The 12,790-nt window shown below is 45.2% G+C and overlaps 1 gene; it reads right to left on the bottom strand.

Annotated features, from left to right (window-relative positions):
• Positions 1-5,449: 5,449 nt before the first annotated feature.
• Positions 5,450-10,863, bottom strand: ccmFc (cytochrome c biogenesis FC).
• Positions 10,864-12,790: the final 1,927 nt, after the last annotated feature.

Below are 12,790 nucleotides of genomic sequence, written 5' to 3'. Positions count from 1 at the left end.
CAGATTAGCAGCTTCCTGCATAACAGGAAGAGCGGGTCGGGAAGCACCTTAGTAAAGATTGATAGCCGGTGGGGACACCTCTTGGAGACTCGAGCAAGACCTTCGCACATCAGCAGCAGGAAAGACAAGATCACATAATAAGAGAGAGTCATAATCTAGGGCAAGCATTTCATTTCAATATCGTCCCTTCGGTCCTTCTTTAGAGAAATCTTCTTTCTAGCACTGAGCTGCAGTCAGACAGTTGATCGGTCGGGCATCGCCCTTGTTGACAGAAAAGACAGAGAGTTTATAACACAGAGTATAATATGCACTGATTTCCATGAATGAACTGCCTTGCCCCTAGCTAAGAACAAATAAGAGGAAAAACCCTTGCACGCTCTTTAACCAACCTCAACAGTGGAGAACTCAACTACCCTTGCAGACAACTAAGAGCAGATCAAGGACCATTGGTGTATAGGCCAGCCAAAGACCGATCTACTTCCCGATGGCGAATAGTTGGCCTTTTCTGCCTCCCTCAATGGACTGACCTAGTCGCCCTTCGGAGTATCCCGGATCGGCACTCAATATCATACCCAATGAAAACCTAACCTTCTATTACTACTCCTTTCTAGAGAGATAGGCAATAAAGATAAATCGTTTGCCCTAATGATGACATCGGCTATTGGAGTGACGCCGAGGCAGAGGGAAAATGGATCTGTGCCTGAGTAAACTCATCCGGATTCTGAGCGTTCTTCGGACCATAGAAAAAACGAAACTCTATTCTCGCGGAGCTTTAGTTTAGAGTTTAGCACCGCGGGCGGAGCATAAGGCTTCCAATCGCTCTCTGTCTATTCCCGTGACAGTGAGACGCACTTGTTTTTGTATGGATCTTACTAGCGAAAAGGCACTTTAAGTGTCTTCTTTCCAATTCTATTTCGGGAGGGAATTTAAAACATCTTTCACTTGAAATGCAATCATTCTTTTCGATCTATTTAGTCAAAGAAAGTCTCTCACGGATATCCTATTTGTAGATATGGGTCCGTAATTCTATTATTCTATTAGAATAGGGTGGTAATAGTTCCTATATTTGCCTATCGAACAACAAGTCTTAATGTATCGTCGACTTGATACTACCAGCTTAGATACATGTACCGGATGAGGCGGAAACCCATACTAAAAAAAGAAAGGAAGACCCATGCATCAATAAAGATCTCTATCTATAATATAACATACCTCAGGTTGGATTCAACCACTTAGGATGATGATCTGCAAAACCAAACCCCATTTATGCTCTGCCAGTCTTCCCCTCTTCTAGCTATTCGCATGCGTCGATCAATCATCTTCGGCAAAATGACCAGATAAAGTATGCACCAAGGATCCATTAGATTAAACTAAGTGCATGATAGACCGATTCTTATATCCTTTGAATGTGACCACTGGTGATATTATGATTATGTAAATGGATCCGATCCATTAAGTCGGGCCTGTGGACAATGTTTTAATGGATCACCCCTGATGGGCAAAAGAAAAACATGAGCCCAATACGGTACCTCATAGGGCAATCATTGTACTTAGGGTCACTCTCCCATCTGTTATCTTCATTGTATCGATTCAGTCTGGTCGATCAGGAGAGCGAGTGCGAGAGAGATTGAAATAGCTATGCCCAACCTATCCATACGTGCTTGTTGAATCCATTGTATTCCGATAGCGCGGCAACTCGTGTTGTTTATTCCTTTCTTCAGCATCCAGTAGGTCGCTGAATATGGGCATGCCCGAACGCAAGGCTATCCGAGAGACTGGTTCCCTCCCAAGCAAGGCTAGAATCAAAGGAGGAACTCCCGACTCAAATAGGTGTGATATCGAAGTGGACTCCATTGCCCAATCTCTTCTCTTATGCTATTATTTCGTCGAGTACTCAAAACAAGATGAACAAGCGAGAGGAAAGAACCTCACATAAGCAAGCAGTTCGGTCTACTCGCTTTTGGCTTGGGCTTTGCGAATGGAACTTGCATTCTCGAAAAACAGGGCTTCTTTCTCACTTCGGAATGCTAGAGGAATGGTTGACCTAACGCATGAACCAACCGAGATTCTGCCTTCCGCTTTGAAAACATTGGGAAGGGGTCGGGCTTTCAGCTGATTCGAAAGGGATCGTCAAGCCAAGCAAAGATTTGATTGCCGGTCTTTAATGCAATAGGTCGGCAGGCAACCAAAGGAAAGATTCGACAGGGATTTGAGCTTGCTTTTCAGATTCTACAGGCAAGCGGGAAAGCTGGATGCTGCGGCGCTGGTTGCTTGGACCTGCATTTTGACAAGCGGGCGGGCTGATTCCCGCTTGCTTCGGAGCTTTCTCCGGAGTTGCTCCCTCGGATCAATGTCCAGCCTGAGTTGTCCCCAACTGTACTCTCACCGTCAGGTGAAACATTGTGATTAGCCGAATAAAGTTCCCAGCTCAAAGTACCGCCGCTGGAATGGTAAAGATCCATACATAAAGCGATGTTTTTGGTCGAAATGGAGCCAACAACCATGTGAATAGCAGTCATAACTAAGACGATTGTACTCCTTGAAAGGGCCATAACAGGCGTTATGTGAGAAAGTCTCGGTAAAAGAGGAGGAGGTTGCTAAAAAAAAATAACTATGTCAGTCTATTTTTACTGGAACCATATAAGGAAACTTCTGAATTAACAAAGGAATTTTGAAACGTAGGATACATCATGTCATTGTTCAGATTGGTGGCATTGTCAGTGATGATGTCATTAGGACGCTGGCTATGATGTTGTTTTGAATGAATCTCTACCTTCTTGATCTTTATTTGCATAAGATAAGACGCGACTTCCACCAACCCATTTGGTGAAGTAGTATATTGCCACTAGGATGAAGCATTGGAAGCTTTTGGAGTCATATTTCCGATGACATCGATATTCCACACATTGAGAACGGCCAAGGCGTTGTCATGTTATTCAGAGGAATCAAAACCTTTTCCTTATCTGCGTAGATCTGACACTGCTGGCAGGATCGAACATACTTGATACAGTCATGTTCCATAGTAGACCATTCTTTATGGAGAAGAGTCTTTCTTTCATTTGGCCTTTCAGTTGTTCGAGATCTGATTCTATCTGATGGACCGGGGTTAATCCTATCCTTACTTTTTTTTTCTGTAATATGCCTCCTACAGGTGCGGTTACCTTCCTTTTCGCGACTGTCGACCTTTGTCTCCATTTATCATGTTCACACTTGGGAATTCAAATGCATGTGGCTAGGCAGCTTTCCACCGTCCGCTACTGGGGCTTCCACCTCTCTTGACTCTTCTTTTGCTTCGCCTAGTAGGAGAAGATGTTATTGATTCTCTTTGAAGGTGGGGGACACTATTCACGGGGATTGGACAGAAGGGGAATCTTTCTAGTCGGGATAAAATCCAATTGCATTGATCCTGAGGTTCAAGCTTATTGAAAGGATTTCTTTTTCCCAGGTATACCTAGCGGGTATGAAATCCAAGTTCTTCGCTGAAATCATGACCTGTTGTGGTTGTTTACATATGGGTTCGTACTTTCATTCTGATCCCTTCTACTTTTGTGTAGACCACAGGCTCATCAAGAGCCGTCTAAAAACTAGAAGTCAGCATTCTATTCTAATCGTAGGCCTTGCCTTCATGCCTGGGCTGATTCCTCCACTTAAGACGTATGGAATTGTGCGCGTCCTGAGTACCTGATCCTTTCTGTCAACAATCTTCTCCGGGCGTTCTTCATCAGTGAATTTATTATAGACAACCACATCCTCTACCAACCAGATATGCTCTGGCGACGGTACGTATTTCCTCAGCATGGATACGTGGAATACTTTGTGAACTCTGGAGAGCGCTGGAGGTAGTGCCAAACGGTATGCCACATCGCCTATCGCTTACTTGCGTTCAATGAATGAAGTTTGCTCTTTCTAAAATCGAGTTCCCCCTTATTAGATAGCAATGTTACTCTGCTTCAGGGGAAAGGGAAACAAACGAAAAGAAATTCGTGAAGCAAAGCCCATGGCCTACCCCTCCTACTCTGCCATACCTGTGAAAGAACTTATTCTTTCGAATAGGCCTAACCCTTGGGGAGAGGTTTATGTTATTGGGTTATAAAGAGGGACTCCCACCTCAACCATAAGGAGACATTTAGAATAGTGATTTCTTATGAATACTTTGACTAGCAAGTCAGTGCCGTGCCCTCCAGTCAAGCAAGGTACCGAGTTCTATAAATAATTAATGAAATTATAGGGGGTGCAAGCCCGGATACTAACTATTTGCCTTGCATTTGAAAAGCATGATTTTTACCTTCGGGGAGGGGTACTTCTTTCTTTTACTTTATAGAAAACATTTATACTTGATTGAAGATATACCAAAACTCTTGTCTATTTCGATGGTATGATAGTAACTAGAGCTCCATTATAGGGAGAAAATGACCATCGAATTCTTAGCCTTAGACAAAGAGAACGGGAAACCGGGAACCAAGCAGGCCTCTTGGCAGGAAAACAAGCTAGATCACGTCCTCGAAATCAACCTTGTTTTTTAGGTAGGATTGGGTTGGTGGTAAGTGAAGATCTGGACCCCTAGGAACTAGTCGGAAATCAGGTAAGTAAGTTAGAGAGCTCTGTCCCAATTGTTGAGGAATGGGGTCTTAAGACAGACAAGGCTTTAGTAACGAGTTTGACTAACCAAGGATTAAATTGCCACAGACCAGCATCCGCTAGCTCATGTCTTGGGAATCCTCCTAGTTCAGACTAGCTTTTACCAAGAAATAGTAAAAGATTGCTTTGGTGGTAGGTGAAGTTGTAACAAAGTTCCCTTTTTCAATAAGTTCCAAGACCCCGAGGCTCGAGCCCTAAATCATATTTTAGGGGGATCTTTGCCGTTGATCCTAGCAATGAAGAAAGATGATCTTCCTTTAGCTGGGCACACACCTTGTCAGTAAGATGTGAAGCTGTTCACTCTGCTTTCCCTGGTTCAGATAGATTCCCAAGCTAGGTTGTAGCCACGACGGCGCTGTTCCTTTCTCTTCATTCTGACCTTAAGAGAATAACTTCGCTCTTTTTCTTCTGCCTCGATAGAACAGAGCCTACTATCCCCAAGACCGTCTACACCAAGTTTGGATCCTATCCTATTGATGAGGTGCCAAGTTTCTCGCGGGGCAGGAAACCTCTTCCCGTCCCGGAGCCGTGCAAGCAAAAACGTTAGAGGATACTGCATCTCGTAACGGTAGAAAGAGGAAAGGCTAAGCGAAAAAGGTTAAGATTGCTTAATGAGTTATGGCCACTAGTCATTCGGATTTCTCCTGACCCATGTCAGTATTCTCACTGGGCATTTTAGCCTATATCTCCGCTTTCGCTTCCGTACTCAACCGTCTCTCTCCTTAGTCCGATCTAGCCTCTATTGATTGAGAGGGTTGAAGACTCCTTTTATTTTCTTTATTAATGCAATTTTGAATTCCACGGAACTTTCTCGATTCCAACGCAACTCATCCTTTTGGAGCTGACGTAACAAACTACGCGAGCCTCCCGACGAAGCCAACATAAATCCTATCCGAATAAAAAAAAGAAAAGGCAGTTTCATTATGGTGGTATACCAGCCGCCTGTTCTGGAACTTCCAGTTCCAATCGAAGCATATCTATCCGTAAATGGATTTGTATGTATAGCCACTTCAGTCGTGCTCGTTGTTTCTCTAAAGTATCTTTTTTCTGGGAACATGATCAACAAAAAATTATTATGTTCGCGATTTTTCATCCACCGATGCAGAAAATTCTCCAGTTTTCCATTCTCATATGAGGCCGGAAAGTTTATTGGCAACAGGTCGGCACGAAGTGATTCATCATGCTCAAACATGAGGCGATCATTCGTTAGGGACGGTTTATAGATCATCAAATTCCCACAAATGGAATGAGAAGTGGGTCCATGTAAATGATCGAGACCTCGGAAACAACAACGCTCCTTCCCCATATGGAGTTCGGAACCCAAAGGCAATCGTTGAGTGAACTGTATCTTCTTTGTGTTAGTTGACCTAAGCCGCACCATTATGGGGTGGGGCTCGGACTCCGAACCGTACGTGGGGCGAGTTTCTGCCTCATACAGCTCGGGCCGAAGACCGGGGGAAGTTTAGGAGAGATGGGGAGACCCAGCAGCTGCCGTATCGGACAAGGATCGAATTAGCAAGCCTAGCAGAGTCCCCTCTAGCAGTAGCACTATAGTCCGTCCTTATTTATTCGCAAGGAAGTATCCGCAAGTCAAAGGAAAGCGAAAGGTTTGCTCGACTGAGAGAGCGAGTGGTTAGCCGGTCCCTTTCAAGAAAATCCTATTCCAAACAGGGATGTCGGTTCGGCATCATAGACCTCGGATTCTCTTCCGGGCATGTGTCCTAGCTCAGAGAAACAGGCTTTCTCACCTTTGGAAGCAGCTCGTAGAATAGAACTGGCAGCTTTCTTGACTGACCCGCTGTCACATCTCGAATCGGTCCATTCTCTTGGAAGACCTTCCTCACAGGACTCTCAGCATGCTACCAGTCCGATCTAGCTGCCCGGTAGACCAAATCCAGTAGATAGTGAGGCCTGTCACTGGTTGAGGAAAGAAGACGACAAGCTAGTTACCTTTCAGGCAGTTCGGGTTTCTTGTGTCTGACCTTCCCAATGATTGAACTTTCCCTTAGCGGTGCTCTCTCCTTGCATAGGCATAAGTGATCCGACAGGCACTCTCCGGAACATGAGTTCAGGCATGACGCTCAATAGGGCATTCCTGGTATACTACTGAGATTCCCGGAAGCATGAGTCCAATCTCTCTTAGACTAGCAAGTCTTCCGAATTCAGTTAGCAGAATTCCCATCTCTCTCTGACTGACTGCATTGGCTGTCTTTCTCTCCCTGTCTTGCAGATTCACAGAGGATTACCTGCAGGTGTATCATCGGGTCCAAGTGGTTGGAAGCTCTGTCTAGGCAGACGTTTTGTTGGAAGTACTCGCTCTGAAATCCTTGAACAAGGTGATCTGCCTGGCTTGCTTGTGAAACTGGGGAGTTAGACAAGGCCAGGCAAGCATCTGACTGGCTCGGTAACTGGTCTCTATCTCCGAGTGAAACTAGGCCAGTCAATCGAGCTTAGAGACAGTGCATGTTTACCTGTGACTAGCTTCTCTCTTTGCTTTCCTTGCTGTGACTGGTTGCTTGCTCTATTGGATTGGCTGTCTTCTCTCTGTGACTAGTGCAATCTTGCATGTGTTCCGCATCTGACTTTTGTTACATTTCCGAGTTTTGGATGCTATCTGCAGTGAAACAATTGAGAAGGATTTGGTTATCCTTCTCAATTGGAGAAGTAAGAGAGATCATGCTTTCAGTACATCTCTCTTCTCTCATTGCATGATGGAGAGTGTCCTTTCTTCTCTCATTGATGCTATTGACAGACTGATCTCAATCCCTTTTTTTTGTCTTGATCAGAGAACGGATTAGCATAGCAATCTATGTCAACCCTTTCAAACAGCAATCAGAGTTTCAGAGTTCATGTCGGAGTCTGCTAATTCCACTAGGAGACAGCAAAGATATTGCTTGCTCAGTCTAGGCAGTCAAATCGGAAATGAGATGGGATTTCCATTCGATTAGCCAACAGGAATCTGTCCTTGTTGACTTCCACCGGAAATCCAATCTACCGGTTACGGAAATTCCTAATCTAATAAGGATAGTCTATCTCCGTATAGGGGAAAAGCTCTCCACTCGTTTTTCAAAGATAGGCATGTCAAAATGGAGTGACTTTTTGATCGACATATCGCTGCAAAAGTCCTCAATTATAAGTGAGACAGGGCAGACAAGCCAGCAATAGAAGCTATGCCCCAGCTTTTTTACCCAACCAGACCTAGGACCAGCAATGCCTGTCAAAGAAAGAAGTACAGGTTGCCAGTCCACTCATTGCTATCTGATAGCCCTTATAAATCACTATTTTCACATATAGAATAATTATGCTATTCGGACAATCTTCTTATAGCGAGTCAATGTCGGATAATCTAGCAAGAGCTTCTAGCGCAAGGGAGTACCAGATAGAGCTTCAACAAGTGGGAATCAATACAGCAACAAGTCCGATGTTGAATTAGATAGCTTTAATCTTCCAATCTTTCTGAGCTAAGAAGTTTGAAAGGGGCAGTCTTCCATGTCACTCGGAAGGCAGATCAAGGTAGATGAACCAATACCAGATGCTTCAAGCCGTTTGGGGATTGACAATGGAAGTTGGTCATTCTCTTCCCTTCCCGTGTAGAACTAGGATGACTAAAGCCCAGCGTCGAAAAAAGATTGACTTTCAAAAAAAGAAAGGAGAGTGGATAGCTGTGATGTGAAAGAAAGGTTAGACAGTTGGGTTGATCGAGATAGGGTTCTATGTCCGGTATCAAGCGAGAGAGAATAGCAGAATACCGATCCGCTACATATGAAGCAAAGCCGGCCTTGCCCGTTGAACTTATCTCATCCCGGGATTGAGATAGGCAGAGTTCCCGAACCGCTGAGTGCTATCATTATGCCTCCGGTAATAAAAACAATTAGTCCGATCTAGCTGGAAAAGTCGTTCTTTCAGTCAAAAGTTTGATGCACTGGCTAGCCTAGACTCCCATTCAGGCACTGCCGGGATAGACTGAATAAGGTAGCAGTGACTTTCTAGCAAGATACTTTGACTGATCTGCCTCTCCTAACGGCTTGTACCGGTATTCTAATAATGGCCAATCCAGAATAAGAGAGCTAGCCTGGCCCAGCTTGACAAGAGGATTAGGACAGCTTTGGCTAGAGATGGACAAATGCAAAATGTCTTAGAGAAGGAGCAGCTTATGACGAGAAGGGCTTTTAACTAACTCAAAGGAAGGCTCAGAAGAATCCTCATTAGTAGCAGCAGCCTTGGAATGAGTTTGAGGTTGAGACTGGGTTTGACTACCTTTAGGTGTGTTCTTGCGAGGAGGCCGAGTGAGACAGTCTCGAATTCCATTCCCAGGCTTCTTTCAGTCACAGGAATTCGATGAGCCAGAATAAGGTATAATAGAAGAAGTAGCCCTCACTAATGAAGTTCATTGTCATTTCATAGTTCCAAGTTAAGTCTCTTCAGAGATTAGTTCTGCAACAGCACTATACAGTGTAGGCAAGGGGCTGCGATGGAGTAAATAGGCTCGAGCAGGCTCAAAATCATCAGTGAGAGCGAGAGTCAAGAAACTTCTTAGCATGAGCGGAAGAATCTCCAAAAAACATACATAGGACAACAAAGAATATAAGTTGAGAATAGACTGTCCAGGTTGCTCTTTCATGTCGTGCAGGTTAAGCATAAGCTCATACTGACGAACAAGGTCTGCAATAGTCTACCAGGCCCCAATTGCCACAATTCAAACAGATCCTAGGAAGGCTCTCCTACTCCATTTACAACACAGTTAGCGGTTCACTCTTTCGATAGAGATAGACTTTTATAGAGAAATGCCTTCTATCTACGTCAAGAGTGCGTCCTGTCTTCTGTCTCGCCCTAAATGGAATGGCTCTCTTAGTTACGCTGCGCCCCGGTCTGAGTCCCCACGTCCGCTCTTCTCCGCCCGCAACCCAAGAAGTTGGCTTTGCCAACACAACAACATTAGGGCCGTCCCCTTCATTCTATGCCGACCCCGGCCCGGGGCTGGCTTTTTGGGAAGCCCGTTCCCACCGCGCTCACGGCCCGGCTGGCCTTCCAGCGGTAGTGGGAATTCTCCCGTTCCCTGGTCAAAGACTTGGTTGGATGCGGGATCTACTCCACGAGGAGCGGTACGGACGTAGATGATATCATCACGACCTCTCTTTTCGTACCGCTAGGGATGCTTAACGCCACTTCGCCAACTGGCGTTACCTGCGCTTTCGTGTCTCTCAGTGTGGTCAGCACTGGGTGTTTCCGAGCAGCGAGGCTTACACCCATTCGCATTAGTTCATCCAAAGTTCCTTACCCTTATGCACGAATTATTGAAGAAGCCATCTTCCTATCAAGGTTAAGGAGTCAACTGAGCATCTCAGCGGCGGGATTGAATACCCGGATCGAGTCAGAGTTCACGCCGCCCGCCCTGAACAAATAGGAGGCGTGGGCCACAGGTCGCACATAAGCCGCCGGGTCGCACGACAGAAGAACACCCAACATACAGATGCACACTCCAAAATGTGAAATATTCATCTTCATTGGAGCTTTTTGGTGGTAGTCGTGACCAACAGCCATCAGCTGTCGGCTCGTTGGTAAGGCGAGAGCTTCAAGCCCGATTTCAGGTTCAGGTGGCACACCCCCCACACAAGCACCACCCGACGAAGGGGGGACGGGGAAAGCTACAGGCCAAAAACCTTCGACCCTTCTTTCTAAATGGGGGTGCCCGGAGCACCCCATCTTGTCATTTCGTTGTTGCTCATTCCCGTTAGGCTTAGGCCGAAGTGTTTGGCGTTTCCTTCTCCGCGCCCGCTCACGCTTTGCTGACCTATCGCGTGGTAAAGAGAAGAGAGTACGAAAGAATAGTAAACAGAGCACACCGCAGAAAGATTCTAAATATGAGAAGTCCCCCTTGGATTCGATAAGAAGGAAATGAAGAACGGGAACGAAACGAAATGAGGCGTTTCCAGCTCTAGTTTCGGATGAGCTTCTCCCAATTATGTCTGGTAATAGAATAGGGCGGCTTGCTCTGACCAAGACTCCACTTTTTGCTCCGTCCATGGAGCGTATGAATTTCCTGGAATGTAGATAGACCAAAAGAGGGAATGAAGGGATAAGAATAGGAATTATAGTCCCATTGGAAAAAGGGGCACCAGTGGGAACATCTCTACTGACGAACCATTTCAATAGTAAGGGTGCTGCCGTGCCACGAGGCACGACCATAGAAGTAATGAAAAATAAAAAGTTATGTAGTTGGACCATCTGCTCTATCCGTTCGAGTTTCGCTTCTCTAGAGAAGATGAGACGCTCAAAATGAAAGTGTTCGCAACGCATACCGAAAGGATACCAATGAAGCCGACCATTAATGACTAGTTCGAACACCAGGAGCGGTCTGATCCCTGATTTGATCAAACAGACTGCTCTTAGAAAGATGAAAGAAAAGCAAACTCTCCAAATTGTTGACCAAGCAACACTAGCGGAACAATCTCAACTTCTTACCAGCCGGATGGTGCGCAATGAAGACCAATCCGCGAGCTAAACTAGAACATCCAATAGCAGACAAGCTTGCATCTCCGTCTTGTCCCGAATCCTTATTTTCTTTCTCCTACAAGCCAATCATGCAGTCTATAGCTCTACTTTACTACGATATATCTTGCTATTGTTTTGTTCTATCACAAACAGTCAAACCAGCTACCAGAGATACTAAATTCGTTACCATGACTGATAGGATGATCAAGCAAGGCAGTCCATAGACAGTTCCGCTTCTCCTCTGAGTTAGAGAGGAGCAGAGACCGCTCGATCTTATCTTGTTGGTTCTTCTTCTTTTTTGTCGAATCTTAACCATGAAAGTCAGTCAATGTTGGCTTCCTCTCAGAGTTGGGATCCTCACGACCCTTTCCTTGATTGCCTGAGTGAGGATCGGAAGAAGCTTAGCTGCCAATGCAAAGTCCGCTTAGTTCAAAACTCTGAAAGCCGAAGGGAGGAAGGCATCATAGGTTTTTTTTCTAGGTTCAGGGGCGAATCGCTAAAGGTCGAAGTCAACGGCATTTGAAAATCAGACTGAACCCGCCCATCTCATCTTGATTTAGGGGGGGATACAGGGAGAATTTTATCTTCTATCACGCCATTTCTTTATTAGTAGCGAGTAGCAAGAAGAGAAGCTACAAGCATGAGGTCTCACCTTATCTTATTTAGAGGATCTTTTTTATTATTCAATTTCAATCGGCCAGGAGCCTTGGTTCCACTCGACCGGAGATACGACGTCATTTATCGAAAAGACCTTTCACTAGCCTTTCTTTCACCCCGATTTAAAGCAATGAATGGGATCGGCTTACCCCATTCTTATAGCGGAGAGAGTGGTACCGTACTGGCTTTCAAGCGGCTTTCCTCACGAGTACGTTTTGGATAGCTTTTAGTTGACAGGGTTTGATCCCTTACCAAGTTGTTACTAACTAAAAGGCGGTACCTTCCCTTCTCCTAGACTTGACTGATCTCATCCCCTCTCTAAGGGACTTGGCTCTTCCCCGGCTGGATAGACAGGACAAAGACTGCTTGCTTCAATGCCGTTGGCAGACGAGAACCGTAAAAGAAAGAGGGTCTTGCGCTTCTTAAAAAAAGAAAGTCACGAAACAGGTAATGAGACATAGCAGCATCGAGATCTCAGCCCTAGCCGGATGATGACGCCTTTCCTGTTTAGGGGATCGAACTTAAATGCTGATTTCGACTCTTACGGGTGCCTTGTGGCTAATGCAGGGACAATTGAAGTTAGACCTTATACTTATAGCCATAGCCCTTCCTTCTATTTATTATGGATATGGATACCCCTTCTTTTTATTGAGCCAGAGTTGGGACTTTTGCGGCATCTAGTTCAGTATCAGATAGAGCAGATAGTTTAGTCCCTTGGCAAAGAAGGTTGACTTCTCTGTCACTTCCGTACTTCTGTAACTTCTCTTTAGCTTATGAATTGAATTGGTTAGAAAGTCTTTCCCTGGTATTGGCTAGAAGAGAGGGATTAGTCCCCCTCCAACACTGACTTCTTAGTCGAGTAGTTCTCTTTCTCCTTAGTTTCGGTTTTCTCGAAACTGGCTACTCCTTATGATATGCCACCTCAACCCCCGATCTAAGAGCATCTGAGAACATCTCCGACATGTCTCGTATGTCAAGCTCTTTTCTAGACCTCATGTGGGAG

This window comes from Vigna angularis, assembly GCF_016808095.1.
Source record: "Vigna angularis mitochondrial DNA, complete sequence".
Classification (NCBI taxonomy): Eukaryota; Viridiplantae; Streptophyta; class Magnoliopsida; order Fabales; family Fabaceae; genus Vigna; species Vigna angularis.
Note: the sequence above shows the minus strand (reverse complement) of the source record. Positions and strands in the feature narration are given on the sequence as shown.